The sequence below is a fragment of the Cynocephalus volans genome, chromosome 13 (genome assembly GCF_027409185.1).
Source record: "Cynocephalus volans isolate mCynVol1 chromosome 13, mCynVol1.pri, whole genome shotgun sequence".
Taxonomy (NCBI): domain Eukaryota; kingdom Metazoa; phylum Chordata; class Mammalia; order Dermoptera; family Cynocephalidae; genus Cynocephalus; species Cynocephalus volans.
The window spans coordinates 43,512,236-43,532,320 of record NC_084472.1 but is presented as its reverse complement, the minus strand read 5'-3'; the positions used below and the strand labels follow the sequence as shown (position 1 = coordinate 43,532,320).

The window sequence follows — 20,085 nt, the reverse complement described above, 5'->3', positions numbered from 1 at the left end:
ATTGTACATAGAGCTGCAATAAACACAGGAGTGCAGGTATCCTTTCGACATGATGATTTCCATTCCTTTGGGTATATCCCCAGCAGTGGGATTGCTGGATCATATGGCAATTCTGTCTGTAGTTGTTTGGTGATTATATCAAACTAAGAAGCTTCTGTATAGCAAAGGAAACAATTAACAGAATGAAAAGTCAACCTACTAAATGGGAGAAAATATGTGCGAACTACGCACCTGACAAGGGATTAATATCCAGAATATACAAGGAACTCAAACAACTTAACAGTAAAAGAACAAGTAAGTCAATTAAAAAATGGGCAAAGGAGCTGAATAGACATTTCTCAAAGGAAGACATATAAATGTCCAACAAACACATGAAAAAATGCTCAACATCACTAAGCATCAGGGAAATGCAAATCAAAACCACATTGAGATATCATCTCACCTCAGTTAGACTGGCTACTGTCAAAAAGACAGAGAATAACAAATGCTAGTGAGGATATGGAGAGAGGAACCCCCTCCTACGCTGTTGGTGGGACTGTAAATTAGTGCAGCCATTACAGAAACTGTGAAATAGCTGATGAGGACCAACTATCTCTATATGCAAAGAAAGTAATGGGAACTAGGAGACTGAAGAGTGGGTAAGGTTCAGAATAGTTGCTTTGTAGCATGGGTGTGGGTGCAGATCAGGTAGAAGAGTTAGTGGTTAGTGCCGGAGCAGAAAAGGCAGATACTGTGGCATAATCCCTGGCACTAAGTGGTCATGGGACTTTGAGGAAGGCTGGGCCTCAGTTTCCTTAACTGCAAAATAAGAGCATTGAATCAGGCTCCATGATTATATGAAGGCCAGGAGGAACTGATATGAAACCTCTATGTAGCTGTATAACTTATCCCTTGAAACTCACCAGTGAGGACTTTAGGACCCAATAGTAATTGGCTCTCTCCCACCATTAATTACATTCTGGCCACTCATCAGCTAACACAATTGTCAGCCTCCTTCAGCAAAATGTCTTTTTCATAGCTAAGGACTGTTTACAATGAGGACAAACAATTGGGGCTCATTAATTCAATCATTAGGACACTGATTATGCATCTATTGTCTACTCTAGTCAGTTATGTTAAATAAGCTCTTCAGTCCTCATCAGAGCAATTATGCTAATATGCTTGAAATTTTCCAAGAGTATTATACCTTCATACACTTATCCTGCTTAGCAGCAGCCTGGCTCAGTCAATATTGCCACACACAATTAGAGTTAAGGCATAAGGCCCTATTGTTGACAAATGAGTACCCTATAATCTCCCCTCACAATAGAATTTATAAACAATTTGTATATTGTTCTTTCAGGGTTTAGACATTGGCCCATTTAGTTTTTTTCCCCAATATGTAGATCTCAGATAATATTTAAATGCTTTTATGGGAGCGCTCATTGCATTCGAATTGTAATTTTTTGAGTAATATTTGAACAATCGTGTTACCAATGACCAACTAATCCAACAATTATTTGTGCCTTTAAGTGTATAGCTATGAAATATAGTAATAATTATCAGATGCCTGGAGACTGAGAAATACAACTTGTTTTGCCATATATTTTTCTGTCAACCAGAGCTAACTTCTTTCTCAATCTCTTTTTCTCTTTAATTCTAAAAAACCCTACCTATAGGTCTTATTTTCTTGAGTGACTTAGCCAAAGAATGAGAATTTTCCACTATGACCAAACAATGGTTTTATTGTAGGCACATAACAGATACCTGATGAACACCTGTTGAATTTAATGTTTTTTTCCTTGTATATGCCTTATTCTCATCTCCAGCATTTCCCATCATATGATAAAAACTTTATTTTTAGCAAAAATGAGCATGTGAATGACTGTGTGTGTATGCGTGTGTAGAAGCATGTGTACACATTCTCAACATAAATTCATTTAAAACATGACATTTCATTACATTGAGATAAAAATCCAGATGGTATTGGATTTCATCGTTATCATTTACAATAAAAGTAACCCCATACATTTGTTCGTTACAGTTTTTACTTAGGTTATCTCATTTAATCAGTGTCCTTTCAGCTGCAGATAACTGGATCTTTCCTTAAGATGTACTAGTGCTCACTGTAACTTAGTCCCACTAGGATTAGCAAACATAGAGCTTGGATGTTGACAAGAGACCCAACAGATGTATTGAGGGCAACTACACACTGGAAGGATGGGGCAAAGCTATGTACAATGCTTGCAGACATGTGACACATAATTTTTATATAATGCTGTATTTCACCTTTCTTCAATTACTTAGTATTTTGATAAAGGTGTGGGAAGATAAAGGAGAAAAAGCTGTCCTGACCTTCACGAATTTACAATCTAGATAGGGAGACAAAATATGCAATGATAGACCCCATGTACCATGGTATTCCTGTAGATTACAATGGCTATCCCATATAGCTCAGGTGTGTAGTAGGCTATACCATCTAGGTTCGTGTAAATACACTCTTTGATGTTTGCACAACAACAAAATCTAAAGATGCATTTCTCAGAACGTATCCTTGTCATTAAGCATAAATGACTGTACACATATGAGAAGTTAAGAAGCTGCTTAAGACTAAACTAATGTATCAAGACATTAATCAAAGTGATGTCATAGTGTGTATATCATTCTGACTATAAGAGAGAAAATTTATAGGTGAGTCATATATTGTTGGACTGGAGTAGCCAGTAAGGGCTTTACAGATTTACCAGAGAGGAGATGGAATATGAGTTTTGTCTTTTGAAAAATCAACAGATGGATATATTTAAGAAAAATCAAACTACAAAATAATTAATGATGAGATTTCCACTCATGACCCTCAGGCTCCTTCCAGAAGCAACTATCATTACCATTTTTCTTCTGTGTCTTTCTAGTACATTCAACTACTTTGAAATGGATTCTGAATTGATTCAGATTTAATTAATTTTGCAGTGGCATGTGTAATAAAGGGTTAAACGTGGTGTCTATCCATATAAAGATAAGACTCACTTACACAATAGGGACCTACTGATAGATCTTGAGGTACCCTAGTGGATTTCCAAGCTGATTGTTGCCATGGCAATCTCTGCTCTATGTGCCTTCAGTTTCTGTCTTGACCCACTTTGGTTCAGATGCATTTTTAGCAGAGGGGACAGTAGGCATGCTCCCATTTCTAAGCTTCTTGGGGACTGCATTTATAGCCTGATTGCCCCCTCAATCTTATAGATCCTGGAAGGCTTCCTAAATGGAAGAGCTATGGACCCAAAGTCTGAAACTTTGGAGAGATGGTCTAAGTTAGACCTCAGGCACATTACCCACGTAATTAATGTACCCCTCAAAATACTTAACTCCCATACTAGGAGCAGATTCTTTGGGAATTCCAACCAGCCCTGCTTTTGTTCCTACTCCTACTACCCAGATGGACACCTAAATCCACATGCCTGTCACAAAGGAGGAAATATTTTTGTGACCCAGGTTAGCTTTTTATAGGTCATATTGTATTAAAACTGTTGACTTGTGTTAGCAGGAAGGACCAAACATCAGAAACAGCTTTTGCCCTAGCCCATTGTCTTTGGTGGCTCCGGAAAGTGGAAACAGAGGGAACCGGAGGTGGAATAGCTCCACCAATTAGGTTCCTGGGTCTCTTTCACAATCTCTTTTTAAAAGGAGGTTAGTAGAGCTGCCTTTAAACTGACAATGGAAGAAACAACCCTGGAAGCAGTTTTGAAGGAAGGATTTCCGCTGAGCAGGTTCATAGAGCATAAATGTTTGCATGCAACAGAAGAGAAGGAAAGTTAATGATCATTGACTTTCCCTTAATTACAAAGCCTCCTGCTATTCACTTTCACATTTATTATTTTATTTAATCATCACACAACTATATTTAAGTAGGTATCATGGCAGGTGAATTCACTTGACAAAGATCAGATGTGGAGGAGCTGCACCCAAAACTAGTTTGCCTGACTCCAGGATTCATGCTCTTCATCACAACCTCACCATGAGAAACATACTTTCATACTTGAGGAAAAAAACAGTGGAAATGAAAGAGATTATGGCAGGTGAATTCACTTGACAAAGATCAGATGTGGAGGAGCTGCACCCAAAACTAGTTTGCCTGACTCCAGGATTCATGCTCTTCATCACAACCTCACCATGAGAAACGTACTTTCATATTTGAGGAAAGAAACGGTGGAAATGAAAGAGATTTTGAAAAGACATCCGGAAAACATGTAAGACTAAGGGGATGGCCAAATATCTCTCAAGGACCATCTGAAGGCACTCTCCTCTGCGACGCCTTCATTTCTGAGAAGAGTATACTTCAAGAACTCTTACTGTTTGAAATACTCATTTGGTACTTCCTGATTACTGATTTATATTGCTAGTGACGCTTTCCTGCTTTTCATCTGAGTCCCCAGTTAAATCCATGAAAGAGTCAATGAGAATGAGTGCTGGATAAGCAGCCGAAAAAACTGTGTTCTAGTTTTGTCTCTGCCACCAACTAACTTTGTGAGACCTAAGTTTCTTTTTGATTTTAATTCTACAGTGCTCCCCGCCTAACATAGTAGGTGCTTAATAAATACTTGATGTCATTAGTTGGGCTCAATATTTTGTCAGCAGAGGCCTAGGTGTCCTTAAGGTAACAGAAACCAGATTACCCCTGAGCCCGCTTATGCCCACCTGGGCAGTCATAAGTTTAGAGACTTGCTGCCTCCTGTAGGGCAGATGTGCGAACTGGGGCCTAGCCACATCACCGTCTTTTAGCCTTCACAAGGACCATTCGGGACACTCATTTTTAATATGTTTACTAAACGTGGAGTCAAGAATCATGTTAAACAAAAATACCTGGCATCTCTTACCCTGGCTCTGGGCTTATTTACATCTCGGCCCCGCCCACAAGCTTGCATGCCGGCGCGCCCACTTGCGGATCAGGGACTCGCTTCTCCAGAAGCGTCTTTCTGCCCGAAGCGCGTGCTGGCCTTGGGGCGGGCCCAGGGACCCCTCCCCCAGGAGATGGGCACGTGTCCACTCCTGGCTTCACGACTGAAGATGGACGAAGCGGCGGCACCCCACAAGCCCCACCCAATGGCTTTGGGGCGGGCCAGGGAGGGCATGGGTCCCAGTGGTCGCCGGGAACCGTCTTCCCAGCGTGGATGGTGCTGGCCTTCCCCGCCCCCGAACCCGTGGAAGAGCGCGCCCGAGAGGAACTCAAGCGAAACCGCGGGCATCCCACCCCTCCCGGCCAGCCGCGCCTCGCCTCACGCTCGACGAGGGAGGCGGAACCAATCACCGAGCGACGTCTCCCTTCCGATTCGAGGTCCCCGACGCGCGGCTCACACCCCGAGCTCCCCGCGCGCTGATTGGTTGTGCGCGCCGCCGGTCCGGCCGGGAGGCGGGGCGGGCCGAAAGCAGAGGGAGGTGGGGAGGCGGTGGCCGGCGCCTCCTCGCGCCCCGCTCGCTTCCCGGCCCTTTCCGCGGCGCTCGGCTTCCTTCCTTCCCTCCTGCGCTCCCTCCATCTTCCGTGCGCGCCCCGCGCGGCGCTCGGCCGGCGTGCCTCGCGCCCTAACGGGCGGCTGGGGGCGCCAATCAGCGGGCGGCAGGGTGCCAGCCCCGGGGCTGCGCCGGCGAATCGGCGGGGCTCGCGGCCCGGGGAAGGAGGCGGGTCTACCCGCGCGGCCGCGGCGGCGGAGGAGCAGCTCGCCAGCCAGCAGCCCGCGAGCGCCGAGCAAGCCGCCCGGAGGTGGGTGCGCCGCGCTGCGGCGGCCGAGGGCGGAGGGCGGAAGCGGAGGTGGGCCGGCGGCGGAGGGCGCGGCCGTGCGGGCGGACGGGAGGGGATGCGGGAGCGCGCCTGAGGGGAGGAGGGGCGGCCGGGCGCGCGCGTCCCCACCCCCTCTTGCCCACGGGCGGCGGTCCGGCCCCCACCCTCCCCCTGTGGCCGGCGCACGGGCCTGGGGGGCGGGGCGGGGCGGGAAGACGGCGGCCGGGAGTATTTTCAGTTCCGCCTCCAATCGCCCATTCCCTCTTCCCCTCCCAGCCCCCTCCATCCCATCGGAAGAGGAAGGAACAAAAGGTCCCGGACCCCCCGCATCTGACGGGGCGGGACCTGGTGCTTCCGTGCAGGTAAATCCTGGGCGCCCGCGGGCCGGGGGTGTGTTTGTGTTTGGCCGCGGCCGGGGCGCTGGGCCGTGTCACATGGCCACGGTGGGGGTTGGGGTGTGGCGAGGTCGGGGGACGTGGGTGTGCCTGCTCGGGCGTGCGGGATCGGGGGGCCGGGAGGGTAGGGGTTCTGCATCTCGGAGCTCCCCGCCAGCACGGCTCCGGGCGGGGGCCGCCCGCATCCCTTCCCCTCCGCGGCCGACACTCTCCATAGTTTGTGATTCTGATTTTTAAAGCCGAAAGACTAGAGCTCTTGTTTCAGGAGTTGTTGGGAAGCCGTGTTAGGAGCGTGTGATACTTTGCTTCCACCTTGCCCCCCTTTTTTTTGTCCTGTAATCTTTGTTAACCGTGGTACGCTCGGGTTCTGAATTGCTTGTGTGTACTCGCACGCACACACGCACAGGGCTCGTGTTGTCGAGATCATCCTTTGCTCACTTGTGAAAGTTCTGTGAATGGAGCCCATTACTTTTCATCACACGGCTTTAGAAAGCACTCTAATTGATTTCATGTATTTCAAACTTGGTTTTCAAAATTGCAGCTTTAATTATTTTTTTCTCTTGTGGGGGATACCGTCCTTGGGATTGGTACTCTTTTTGTCTTTTACTTACTTAAACTTACGTCGTTATGGTTTCTTTTTGATACTAAACCAAAGCAAAGCAATACCTAAGTTGCTTTTGTTATTCCTTCTTCTCGATCCTTTAAATGCTAAATACTACCAGTTTGTTGTGAATCAAACCTTTATTTAGAACAAGAATCTCTAGGTGAGACGAATTTGAAAGCACTCTCCATCAGTCATGTCTTATTTGTTACAATTTGGAATATCCTAAATTTTGGTGTGTTAAACTTTTAAAACGGCATAAGTAAAATAATTGTTAATACAGTAAATACAGAAAAAAAGATCAGACAAACTTATTTGGAGTAATTACGTCTTCTCAAAAATGGCTCCTGAAATGTGAATTAATTTCCAAAATTCCCTTTCATTTTTTTCTCCTGATTTCTTTTGAATTGAACCTGTACCACTGATAGAACGGGTGTTTATCTTGAGCCTAATAATAGAATTAATTTGCTCTATTATGCTAAAAATGTATTTGCAATTATTCTACTTTTGACCCACTTTAAAAAAGTTTCCTTCTTACAGAGAAGTCTAAGTCAAGTAGTTAAATGAGGTTTGAATAACAGATGAGTTATTGAAGCAAACGTAACACAGAAATGGGAGAAATAATGTAAAAATGGATATCATAAATGTATCAGTTTGAGGGTTTTTTTCATTTGCCTTAAAAAAAACCTGTGCAGGATATTTAAAGAATTTCCTCCACAAAATGGTTATTTAGCAAACGTATATATTACATTCAGAAAGCAACACTGATTTTATTTTTAAAGTTCCTTAGTTTTTGCCATAAACTTAGCAGTGGTAGTAAATATAAATAGTTTACATCTTCGGGCACACAAAATGGTTATTTAGCAAACGTATATATTACATTCAGAAAGCAACACTGATTTTATTTTTAAAGTTCCTTAGTTTTTGCCATAAACTTAGCTGTGGTAGTAAATATAAATAGTTTACATCTTCGGGCATTTCTAAAGGGAGTGCTTCCTTATACTCTTAATGTTAAAATCTATTGGATTTAAGTGAGTTTAAGGAAGTTCGTTGACCAGGTTTAATTAACATCGTATGATTGGAAGCATTCATTTCTGGGCTTTTTGTTAGTAAGAAATTGCTCTTAGAAAGAGCTTGGTTTTTGTATTTTGTAGCTAAACCTTCTAAAGTGATTTTAAATTGTAGGTGTTCAACAAAAGTTTGGTTTTTCAAGGTTGTGACCTATCAGTACCTGGTTGTAAGTGGTCAATTCTTTACACAATCTGTAAGGTCCCTGAAATAGTCTTGTAAGAAACTGCAGGGTAATTTCTTGTTTATGGCTTGTCATGGCTTGGTATGTGTTTTAACTTTTAAGTAGGAATATTGGGGATGGTTTTGTGTATTTCATAAGTTCTCTCTAATAGGAACAAAGGTTGTTTCTACCTCAAGATGGCAAGAGGTTGTACCTTTTTCATTTTTATATTATAAGTATTAGAATCATGTTGCTATAATCTTTTTACTTCACATTGTGAGAAAATCTGAGTGGGGTAAAAACACTCAGTTTCGCTGCATAAACTGCTGGTCAAATATCTGTTGAATTTTTCATTCTGTGAATAGTGTAGGTTTTGACTTTTAGGTCTAAAAGCTTTCCATATCCTTGTTTAGTTTTGTGTGTTAGGACTCCATAAGCCTCATTTTGAAGTGGTTTTATTATATACAGGTGTTTTTGTAATGCATATAAAAGCTGTATTTAGTGGAGTGTGGCAGATGGAGGTTTATTCATATTCTTGGGACAAGAGTCATTTTTCGAGGGTGGAGAGGGGCATGTCTTTTAGATTCCTTGACTTTTAATGGGAATAGAAGAGCCATTTTTAGGTTCTTAGTTTCTTTAAGAGGAAAGATGTTTTCCACTCTGAGCATTACGAGGATATGTCAGAAAATGTGAAATATAAAGAACTGAAAACCAGTTCAGGAGAGGTTATGCATTTATTCAGCAATAATGTGTATTTATTGAACAGGCAGCATTTGTTCAACAAAAAGCTTTTTCTGTGTGTCAGGCCCTGGACTAGGCAATAAAGTATGTAACAGCAAATAAGTACACCCCTGTGTTCCTTAATGGAATTAGAAAAGTGGAAACTGCTCATGTCCTCTGCCCCATTCCCCAGTGTTTAGAGTAAGCAAATGATGTTAATGTACAAATTGAGGGAGCATGCAATAAATTCGTTACTTGAGCCAGTTCCTAAAGTGTGCTTGCATTGCTTTCTATCAACTGTAGAGGACAGCACTAGGGAAGATGTGAAATGTTAACTCAGAGTGTAACTGGGAACAATCTGTATTTTGGGAGTGGGCAGGGAGGCCTGTCACCATTTTTGCACAGTTTGTACAAAATGAAGAAATGGTCAGTCTTTCAGAAACACGTTTGATGTTTGTTGCTGAAAAAATATACGCTTGCAGAGCTAAGCTTAATGTGGCTTTACTTTGATTATCCATTGCCCTTTAGTTACAGAATCTGGTTAAGGAAAGATAGCAAACTTGAATCAGTTAGGTTCCAGTGAAATGATCAGGAATAAAATGTAAAAACAATTAGTTAAACCAAAAATAAGGATTGGGCACCAGTCTCTCCTAGTGGAAAGGCCTTGGATTTTGGAGTTGGACAGCCCTAGGCTAATACTTGGTTTCTCAGTTATCATTTTGGGCAAGTTAATTCACTCCTGAGCTTGGTTTTCTGACTGAAAATGGAGGTAAAAATCCCCACTTAAAGTTGTAAGGATCGAGTGATTGCGATTAAAGTACCTGGAACATTGCCTGAGACATAAGGGTCCTCCCCAGTATCTCTCCTCTTGCTCTCTTCTACTTGTGGGTTTCAGTTATTTGGACTCTTTCTAATCCCTATGATTTGCCTGCAGTGTTATCCTTGACCTACTATAAAATGCATTTGAGAAGCAGACTCTAAGCAGCAAAGGCCTGGGGTAGCCAAATTGTTCAAGTCCATACCTTAAAGCATAGGAGAGCCTTTGAGACCCTTCTTCAGAACCTGTTGGCATTTATTTAAAATATTTCTAACAAGTAAAGTTATGTGGCTTCTAAACCCACAGTAGATTATAAACAAGTAGATTATGGATAATGTGGGAGGTTTAAAGAGGGTATTGGGAGTAGGTAGGAGGATGGGGAACTGTTAGCCTACTGCCTATCGTAAGAAAAAACAGATAACAGCCTGGTCAGGATAATAGAGATAATCTACAAGACACAAAAACCAATGTTCAAAGCCTGACTAGCATGTCTGGGGCTATTCAGTGCAGGACCAGACCTGAAAGCATAGTAATGATGAATGTTCACCAATTAGCTTAAAAAATGTTTGGGAGAGTTTTTTTTTAAGAGTGCAGTAGTCTACATAATATACTTTTGACTGTCATTCAGGATGATTAACAATGTTTTTAAAGGGGTAGAACATTGTGCTATAGGGAACAATTTATTTCATGAAAGATCCATAGTATCTATAATAACCAAGATGTTTTTCATTTGTTTTGCCATTCAGAGCCTTGATTCCAGACTGAAAACCCTTTATGCTAGCCTGCTTAGTAAAGAAAGGCAATCTAAGTGGTATAGCACCCTATGCCACACCTTCTCTTCAGAGTAAGTCTTTTTGGTCAGTCTGTAGTGTGTAATGTAAAACTTTTCACTCGGATTATGAGATAGAATATGCTAGAGATTTCCAGGATGGAGCAAGTGTGGACAGAGAGTTGGCCAGTCTCTCTGTTGAGGGTTCTTGCCTCTTATAGGTGACTTCTGCCCAATACTTGCTTTGATATATATATATAGTTTGGATTCTCCTCCTTTCTACCTCAGGGTTACTTTCTAAATCATCTACTCTACCAAATAATTATTGATGACCTTGTAATGTATAGCCTTGGCTATTAAAAAAATGAGATTTTTTTTTAGCAGTAGTTCAAAAGTAATTCATCCTTTTTCATTAAAAAAAAATGCACAGTTAGTTGTCACTAATCAATTTGATCATTTCTCCAGATTGGTATAATTGTGATGAGTTCAGTTAGGACATACTTCAGTGCTGATTTTAGATTCACATTTCAAAGATAGCTCTTAGCTTCAATCCAGCAATTTCATGAAGGGAGAATGTAGCTTTGCCAAGCCATGTAGATTTAGACATTGCCTCTGGTTTGGCCAGATAGCCAGAAATATTAGCGTAATTCTGTGATTTACACACTTGTCTTATATTCTAGAGTGTGGTGATTTTCCTTTAGCTCAGTGGATTCCCTTATTTGTAACTGAGCCAGGATGATAGGGCAGGTGCTTGGTAATTTAGATGTATCTTCAGGTTCGTTCTCTTAAGAAAACAGAAATCCTACAGTGATTTGTTCTCGTTAAAATTTGTGAATTTACTGTGAAATTGTCACTAATTTTTCCCAGTAGCTCTGTATTGTTTCAAAATCTGAGATTACGTTGGCTTCAACAATGTAGAGCAGTGATTGTAGACTTTAGTTGCTGTCTGTTCAGTATACACCTGTCTAGTTTGTATCTGAAAACCTGCATTTTCTTGATTAATCTACAGTGCCCTACCTTTCTTCCTCTCTTGGAGGTAGGGAGATAGTTTCAGGTTTAATGTATTCAGTTAATAAGGAAGAATAATCTTGGGTGAACCACTAGAAGTCCATCTGTTCATTACCTTAAGTCTCTTGTCTTTTGACTTGATCTGAGGAAGTAGCGTAGCAAATCTGTGATCTTGAAATTTACTTGCATTTAAAAAGTAAACTTACGTTTTCATATGCTGCTTCAGCTACTTCCAAAAGTTCTATAAAGAGATAATAGTTAAAGTCTTGTTAATATTAAGAATATTGTCCATCTTAATCACATCTTTCATTTCAAAATGTGGGCAGTGAATCTGATTTGCAGAGTTGACAGCATAAACTCCTATAAATGGTGCAATGGAAGCTGGGCTCATGAACTTTCTCCCTTGACTTGAATCAACTGTTGAAACTTTTTTGTTGACTGGAGATGCTTTACTCGTGACAGCGAACGTAAATTTTCCATGTTTAGGTCAACTTTTTAAATACTTAATGGACAGGTGGTTAGGTTGTAGTTCATGTTAGCCTGTCACTTAAGCTTTTCCTTTTAAAGTATTATTACTGTCAGGAGGGTCCAGCTTTGGCCAGAGGTTTGTGCATTGGCCATTTCTGCTCCAAATCAGTACTTTTCAGATTTAAATTACACACATACCTGCACACACAGCAGCAACCAGAAAGCCTTAAAAAGAGAACTGTTCTGCAGAACCTGAAAATGTAAAACCGATAAAAGGACTAATGCTCTTTTGCAGAAGGGAGAATGAGCAGTTGCTGAAGCCCTGCAGATCAGTTTTCCTTTCATTCTTACCCCCAGGAAGCCTTTGAAGCGCCACTGAGGGACAATGTCTTAGAGAAATCTTTGCTGTAGATCTGCAGTGTCTAATAGGTAGCTGTCAGCCATATGTGGCTATTTAGCACATGAAATGTGGGTACTGTGACTGAGGAACTGAATGTTAAATTTTATCTAATTTTAATTAATTGTAATCTAAATTTAGGTAGTCATGTGTGGCTAATGGCTGCTATATTGGACAGCACAGATAAAGGACATTTCCATCCTTGTAGAAAGTTCTTTTGGACAGCACTTCTCTAGACCTTGCTTTAATTGAACTTTTGTAGCTTGAGGACTACCCCTGTGATTTTATTTGAGTGTTAGATGCTGTTCAAAAGAGGGTTCAGGAGAGCCACAATGGGAATTTGAAGGATGAGTGGAATACTTAATATTTATGCTGATTTGAATCTGGGCCTGTATAGTCTCCCAATAACTGCATTTTTATAATCTGGGAATGATAAATTAGTGTTTAAGTTGTGTGTTTCCAAGCTGTTTATAGAACCATGGAGTCCACACAACTCATTAAAGGTGAAAGCAGTATAATTCTTATGTAAGGAACAGGTAGTCTCTTTACTCAGCAGTCCCTATGTAATGAGGACTTTTAACTGAACCTAATGACTTGCTTCTCGGGTTAAATTCAGATCCTCACATTCAGTTCTGACAGCCCATGAAATTAAACACATGAAAGTTTTGTTTGCTTTTGTGTAGAAGGCACATTACCCATCATTGTCCATGGGGCCAACTTAGGTTTCCAGTTGGCAGTGTCTTTTCTTAGTAGCTTACAGCTTTGGAAAGAACGTAATTATAGTGAGAATTGAGAAATCTGTTTTTTAAAAATTAGTTTTTAATGTATTTTAGTGGTTTTTTAAAATGCTTCCTATTTGGTTACTAATGATTTCTTTGACTAAAACAGTTGTGAAATTCTAAGTCACTAAGTGATGCTGCTTTTTTCTGTACTTCGTATGATATGTTTGAACATAAATTGCCAAATATCTAATACAGTATTTATATTAATTTCCAGTGCGACCTCAGGTATTCTGTATGAGGCAGCAGCATCATATTTCAAGTATTTTATGTTGAAATATTTAACTGTGATTTTCTTTGGAAATGAAAATTCATATAGGTAATTCGGGAATATTTTATTTCTCTAGTTTGAAGATATTTGAAATTTCTTTTCCCTCTATGCCTCTTAAAAGAACAATCTACATTTGCTTTCTATATTTAATGACTTCCTTTGTTCTCGAGTTCAACTTTGAAAAGTGTTATTTGCTACCCTTTTTCATTATAGGGGTACTTCAGAAAGTTCATGGAAAGATTTGTATTATCTTTTAATTTTATTTTGCTATGAACTTTTTAAAGTTCCTCGTATTCTCCTTTCTACTGCCCTTCCAGATGAACTGCCAAGTTTAACCTAATAGTTTTTTCTCAGTGTTCATACTACTTTCTTCACTGTTTGCCATTACTAACTATACTCTTTATCTAAATTTCTTAAAATGACACAAACACACTTGCTAGGAGAGACACATATTAGGCCCATTTCTCCTACTTCAAACATGTGGTAATGTTGAATTAACACATAAGACAGGTTTTCTCTTATGTATATAGTTGACCTTGACAGAGAAAGAAAGGGCCCAGATACTGAAAACTTAGAAAAATCAGCCAGTGTTAAGGAAAAGCTGGTCTTGGGAAGTTTACTAGAGATAGGATCCAGAATATGGGGATGAGGTTGTAGTATTATTGGAGAAAAGGGGACAGAACTCTGGGAGCTGTTTGCTTAAAAAAAAATGTCATATCATTGAAACATTGGTGGCCATTGGGGCAAAGCCTCAAACCCCTTTATGGAGGAACTAGAAAAACACTAGTCTTTAGAAGGATTTCAATATCACAAGAAGGCTAAGCAGGGTAAGTAAAAAGATACACAGCTAGATGTGAAATGGTGAATTTTTGTATAGGTAATGAAATGTTGTAATTCAAAATGCAAAGGGTACGCAGTGAAAAATCTCTTTGTGAGCCTGTCTTTGCCACCCAGTTGCCTTTCCAAAGGCAAGTAGTGTTACCAGGTTTTTGTGTATTGTTCCAGAGATTTTATGCATATGTGAGCAAAGAATAAAATTACAGCAAAAGTAGTTTAAAGATCTCAATTGGCTTTATTGCAATTCTAGAATCAGGCAATACGTTATTCCATAAAATAGAGTAAGTGTTCCAATGAGCTGAGCAAAAGAGGTTGATTTTAAAGCTGAAAAAGGCTGAAGAAAGCAGAAACAGAAAAAAAAGGCAGGGGTATTGTTCATTTCAAAGTTACTTTCCTTGTAAGGTGGGGACAGGAAAACAGCAATAGAAAAATAACTGACTAGTTAACATCAGTCTATCTCTTTTGTGTGAGGATTAAAGCAGAGGGAACTTCATTATCATGTCTATTGAAGATTTAAACTAATCTGTTTGGGAAATTGGCTGTTATTTCTTTCTCCTGATTTCTCTTTCTCTTTTTTTTAAAAGATGACTGGTAAGGGGATCTTAACCCTTGACTTGGTGTTGTCAGCACCACACTGTCCCAAGTGAGCAACCGGCCGTCCCTATATAGGGATCCAAACCCGTGGCCTTGGTGTTATCAGCACCACACTCTCCCAAGTGAGCCACGGCCGGCCCTCTCCTGATTTCTCTGAAGGTTGGACTACAACCTCAGTGACCTGAAACTTAGCAGAGGTGATTCCATATTGGTGTTTAGTTTAGTTTCTTGGGACCTAGTTCAAGAAGTTGGTCCAATACAGTGGCCTCCTATAATTTTATTTAACACCCTTTTAATACAAATGGTCGTGTATTTCACTTAGTAGTACATCTTGTAAGTTATTCCATGGCAGTACATATTCAGTGTTTTTTCTTTTTCTTTGGGTTGAATAATACCCTTTTGTATGGGTGTCTAGAATATGTTTTATCCGTCCTGTATTGATGGACATTTACGTTATTTCCACTCTTGTGGTATTAAAAACAATGCTGCAACAAATAACTTTGTTTATACATCATTTTGCACCTGTGCAGATATGTCTATAAGATAGATTTCTAAAAGTAGGCCATATCTACATTTGTAATTTATTTTAGGGAATGTGCTTTACTTATTTTTTAACTAGGTAATAAATACATGCACATCGTACAAAATTCGAAAGGAAGAAAATAGTAAATAATGAAAAGTAAGTATTCCTCACATCTACTGCCTCCTGCTGCCCAAATCTGCTTTCCAGAAACATGACCACTATTACTAGCTTCTTGTGTATCTTTCTAGAGCTGCTCTGTCTGGTGTGATAGCCGCTAGCCACTAGCCACATGTGGCTATTGAGCCCTTGAAATATAGCCAGTCTGAATTGAGATGGGCTGCAAGTGTAGAGTACATAGTAGATTTCTAACTTAGTACAAAAAATAGTACTTAAAATCTCAATAATTTTAATGCTGATTGCATATTGAAATGATAATATTTTAGATATATTGGGTTAAAAAATAAAATTATTAAATTATGAAAAGATTAATTTCATTTTAGGGACTAAATGTTGGCTCAGCTCGCTGCTTCCCCCCCTCCACCCGCCAATTCATGTGTTGAAATCCTAACTTCTAATATGATGGTATTAGGAGGGGGGCATTTGGGAGGTGATTAGATCATGAGGATAGAGCCATCATGCACGGAATTAGTGTTCTTATAAAAGAGACCCAGGGAGCTCTCTCACCCTCTCTCCTTGGCAGTCTGCAGCCCAGAAGAGGGCCTTCACTGGAACCCAATCCTCCTGGTACCCTAACTTCCAGCCTACAGAACTGTGAGAAATAAATTTCTGTTGATTCTAAGCCTCCCAGTTCATGGTACATTGTTCTAACAACCTGAACTGACTAATGCACACATATTTTTACTTTTTAAATGTGGCTAATAGAATGCTTACAGTTAATATGTGGCTTACATCCTATTGCTATTGGACAGCACTGGTCTAAAGAAATCCCATGCCTCTAAAAACATGTATGAATATGAGAATTCTTTTACTCAGTCAAAAAATTTTTTCTTTTGTATTGTAATCTGTGGGATCAGAAATCTCTTGTTAAGATATTGGTAAAAGAGGTACTAGGCTGTCTTTACTGCCTCTTGTTCACTGTCATCCGTTTTCCATTACCATTTGAGTCTCATCAGTGAAAGTGATGCTTTCATTGACTTTTATGATATTTGTTCACTTTGGAGAGAAGCATGGCATTTTTTTAAAAATTAATTTATTTTTTATTGGAACATAGTTGATTGTACATATCTGTGGGGCATAACATTGTGGCATTATTCTTGGCTCCACACTTGAACGTGCACCAGCTTGCACCAGTTGCTTCTACACCTAATACACAGTCATCCTGGGATCCCTCTTCACTGTCATATTATGGATTTCTTTCATTCTTAGATCTCCTATTCTTTCTTCTTTTACTCCTCTTTCTTTCTTTCTTTTTTTTTTTTTAAAGAGGGAATCTTAACCCTTGACTTGGTGATGTCAGCACCACACTCTCCCAAGTGAGCCATGGGCTGGCCCTCTCTTTCTTTTTGATGAAACATATCCTTCAGGACCTTCTTTGAGAGAGAATGTGGGAGGTAAATATTTGGAGTTGTTACATGTGTGAAAATGGCATTATTCTACCCTGGCTGGGTATTAGAAGTCTAGGTTGGAAGGTTTTGTTTGTTTGTTTGTTTGTTTTTTTCCAGAATTATGAAGGCGTTGCTCTGTTGACTTCATTTACAGTGTTACTGTTGTATGACCTATTTTTCGCCCTGGAAAATTTAGGCACTTTCTTTGTCCTCAGCATTCTGAAGTTTCACTGCCACAGGCCTTGATGTAGTTGTGTTTTCATCTATTGTACTGGGGTCTTGATGGACTCTTTCCATCTGGAAACTCCCATCTTTCAGTTCGTGGGATTTTCTTGATTTCTTTATGTGACCCCCTACTCTCCTATATCTCTGATGTGTTTCTGGAACTCCTGTTTAGACATTGTACTTCCAGAGCTGGTCATCTAGTTTTCTTCACTTTTCTTTACTGTTTTCCATTTTTCTTTTCTACTTTCTGAAAGAGTTCCTCTACTTTATCTTCCATGTCTTCTATTGATTTTATTTTTTCCTATTTCTGCTGTCGTGAGCTTTAGCAAGCTACCTAAGAGGTATTCTTTTATTCTCTGAATGTTCCTTATTAGAGCATGCTGTGCTTGTTTCAGGGTCGCTATATCTTCTATTTTGGCTATACTGATGATTTAAAAAATGTTTTCTTTCTCAGTGTAGTCTCAGTTTTCCAGAAGCTGAATTTTTTGTTTTTATTTTACATTTTTCCTCAGATAAAGTAATTTTTGATTAAGAAATAGGGTTCTAAAAAGCTGATTAGAAACTGAACATGTGGGTGAGGCTTGTCTCCTTTCAGTTTCCCTGTAGAGGGATCTGAGTGGGCTGTTTGTTGGTAAACTCTCAATATTAGTATCTCTGCACCTTTCCTTCTGGGTTGGTCAGGTACCCTACAGAAGAGTCTTTTGATCTGACTCACCAGGTAGAGATGTGGCTTCTAGTATTTGGGAGCCAGAACCCAGTGGAGAAAAGGGTTTGGGAGTCTGCTAAATTTAGCATACAGTGTGCTCATGTTCATTTACTCCCTCTGTCCTAATGGTACCCAGGCCATCTCCTAGTCCTTTATATCCTCTGCAGAAAATAAACATTGGGGCAGATGGGCAGTTATCAGAGACTTAGAGTGGATCTAAGGATCTAATTTCTTCTTAAGTAACTCTCACTCAGTCTTGCCTGTCTTATCTTCTTCCTTCTCCTGACACTCAGTTCCTACTGTGATTGGTGCTGTGGGTTCTATAACCTTTTGAGGATTCTGTGTATAAATCAGGATATTTCTCAGTTTTCCCTACAGCTAGCCTAGAGTTAGTAGACTGTGATATGTTCACACTTAATGTTTATCCATTTCCTAGCTATCAAAATTTTCCTTGTTTTCTTCTTTCTTGTTCTCCTTATTCTCATGAGATTCTTTTTTTTTTTTTAAATTTCTTTATTTATGGTTGTTAGTAGGCTGCTGTCTTCACCTGTAACTCATTGATACATTAAGGTTTTTTGTTAAGAAAATTTTGGGTTACCCTCCAAAGGAATTGAAATAGAATGTATAAAATGTATAACTCCAAGTAAATGGGGATGAGTGAGTGGAAATGAAGAAAACTTGATTATTCCTATATAAGGCAGGGAAAGAGAAAAAAGAAGCAAAGAAAATGCATAGGCATTAGAAAACACAAAATAAGACGGTGGAAAATAAGCTTAAATATCTTCATAAACCCAATACATAATTGCAGTTAAAACTTGCTGGTTAAAGGAGAATGGAAAAAAAATCCAACTAGGGGCTTTTTATTAGTAGAGACAGTCCTAAAAGTATGAGGACATAGTTTAACAGTAAAGAAATGGAAAAATATACCAGGTGTAATATGTAAGGTAAAATTGGCAGAATTACAAGTCAACAAATCTATAATCATAGTAGGAAATTTTAACACACCTCAGTAATTTAAGAAAAGGTAGATTAAAAGAATTACAAGGTTATAAATGATTGGAGGAGTACAATTAGCAAGCACCCAACAATTACAGAAGATATATTCAAGTACCCATAGAATTTTTACAAAAATTGGTTTGTGCTAGACTTCAAAGCAGGTTTTGTTTGAACAAATTCTGAAGAATTTATACCCTACAAATGACATCCTTGGACCCCAGTGCAGTTAAGTTAGTAACATAATAGAAGGATAGCATCATCAATGCCAAATTCAGTTATATACTAAAAAACATTTATTTATAAGATGAAGAACAATTCAGTGGAAATTAGGAAATATTTAGAACATAATGCATGAAAATACTACCTATCAAAACTGGAATAAAACAAAACTGCATTTGCCTGTATGGGGAATTTAGAACCTTGAATGTTTGTTAATAAATAACCCAAAATTAATGAGTTAATTATATAATGAGTTAAAAAGTTTAGAATGTAATGAGTTAGAAAAAGGAAGGAAATAAGAGCAGATGTTAATTAAAAAAAAACATACAGTTATATCAAGTAAACCAAAGGTGCTAGTTGAAGAGACTGAGTTTGCCAAGGTTGAGAGTGGAGAAAAAGAAATTACAAATGTATTAAAAATGACAAGGGTATAACTGCAGACAAATTGAGATTTTAAAACTGCACAAATTAAGTTTGGAAGCAGGTAAAGTGGACAATTTCTAGCAAAATAAATTACTAAAGTTGCTTTCATAAAAATTATAAACTTGAGTAGAGTATGATTTAAAAACACATTCATAGTTAGAAATCTGCCTATACCAAAATAAAATTTAAAATCCGAAAACACCAAACCCCAAGTAAAAACCCCAGATGGGCAAGTACTACAAAACATGTGAGGATTCAGTAATTTCAGTCCTATACAAAATGTTATTGAAAATAACAGAAAAAAATCATTTTGCAAGGCAGCTGTAATCTTGATACCTCAACCAGATACTTTGAGAAGGGAAACATATAGTCCACATTTCACTAATGAAGATGGCAATAAAAATTGTAGGTAAAATGTTAGCGTTTACTCAAAACAAAAAAATACCATGACTAATTAGGGTTTGTCTTAGAAATGTAAGGATGATTGAATATTAGAAAACCTGTAAATGAAATTCATCACATTAATGCATTAAAGCAGAAAAATCATATGCTAATCTTGATGGGATTATGGGGAGGAAAAGCAAAGCATATGATAAAATTCAGTACTTGTTCATAACAAAAATTCTTAGAAAACTAGGGATACAGGAGAACTTATTAAAAGATGTTAGTAAAAAGAAATATACACAGAAGAGTACATATGGTATAATTCCATTCACATGAATTTCTAGAGCAGGTAAAATTAATACTTGGTTATAGAAATCAGATCAGTCAGGAGTTGCCTGGGTTGGGGAG

The 20,085-nt window shown here is 39.3% G+C and overlaps 1 protein-coding gene across 3 annotated transcripts in view; it reads left to right on the top strand.

Annotated features, from left to right (window-relative positions):
- Positions 1 to 5,397: 5,397 nt before the first annotated feature.
- The window catches only part of SMAD2 (SMAD family member 2), an 82,618-nt gene continuing 67,930 nt past the window's right edge, over positions 5,398 to 20,085 (top strand). For 2 of the 3 annotated variants that reach the window (XM_063076544.1, XM_063076542.1), the window contains exons 1-2: positions 5,398 to 5,731; positions 6,026 to 6,111. The gene's annotated coding sequence lies outside the window, so the exon portion shown is untranslated. The remainder of the gene's footprint in view (positions 5,732 to 6,025; positions 6,112 to 20,085) is intronic. The other variant, XM_063076543.1, reaches the window with a different exon arrangement.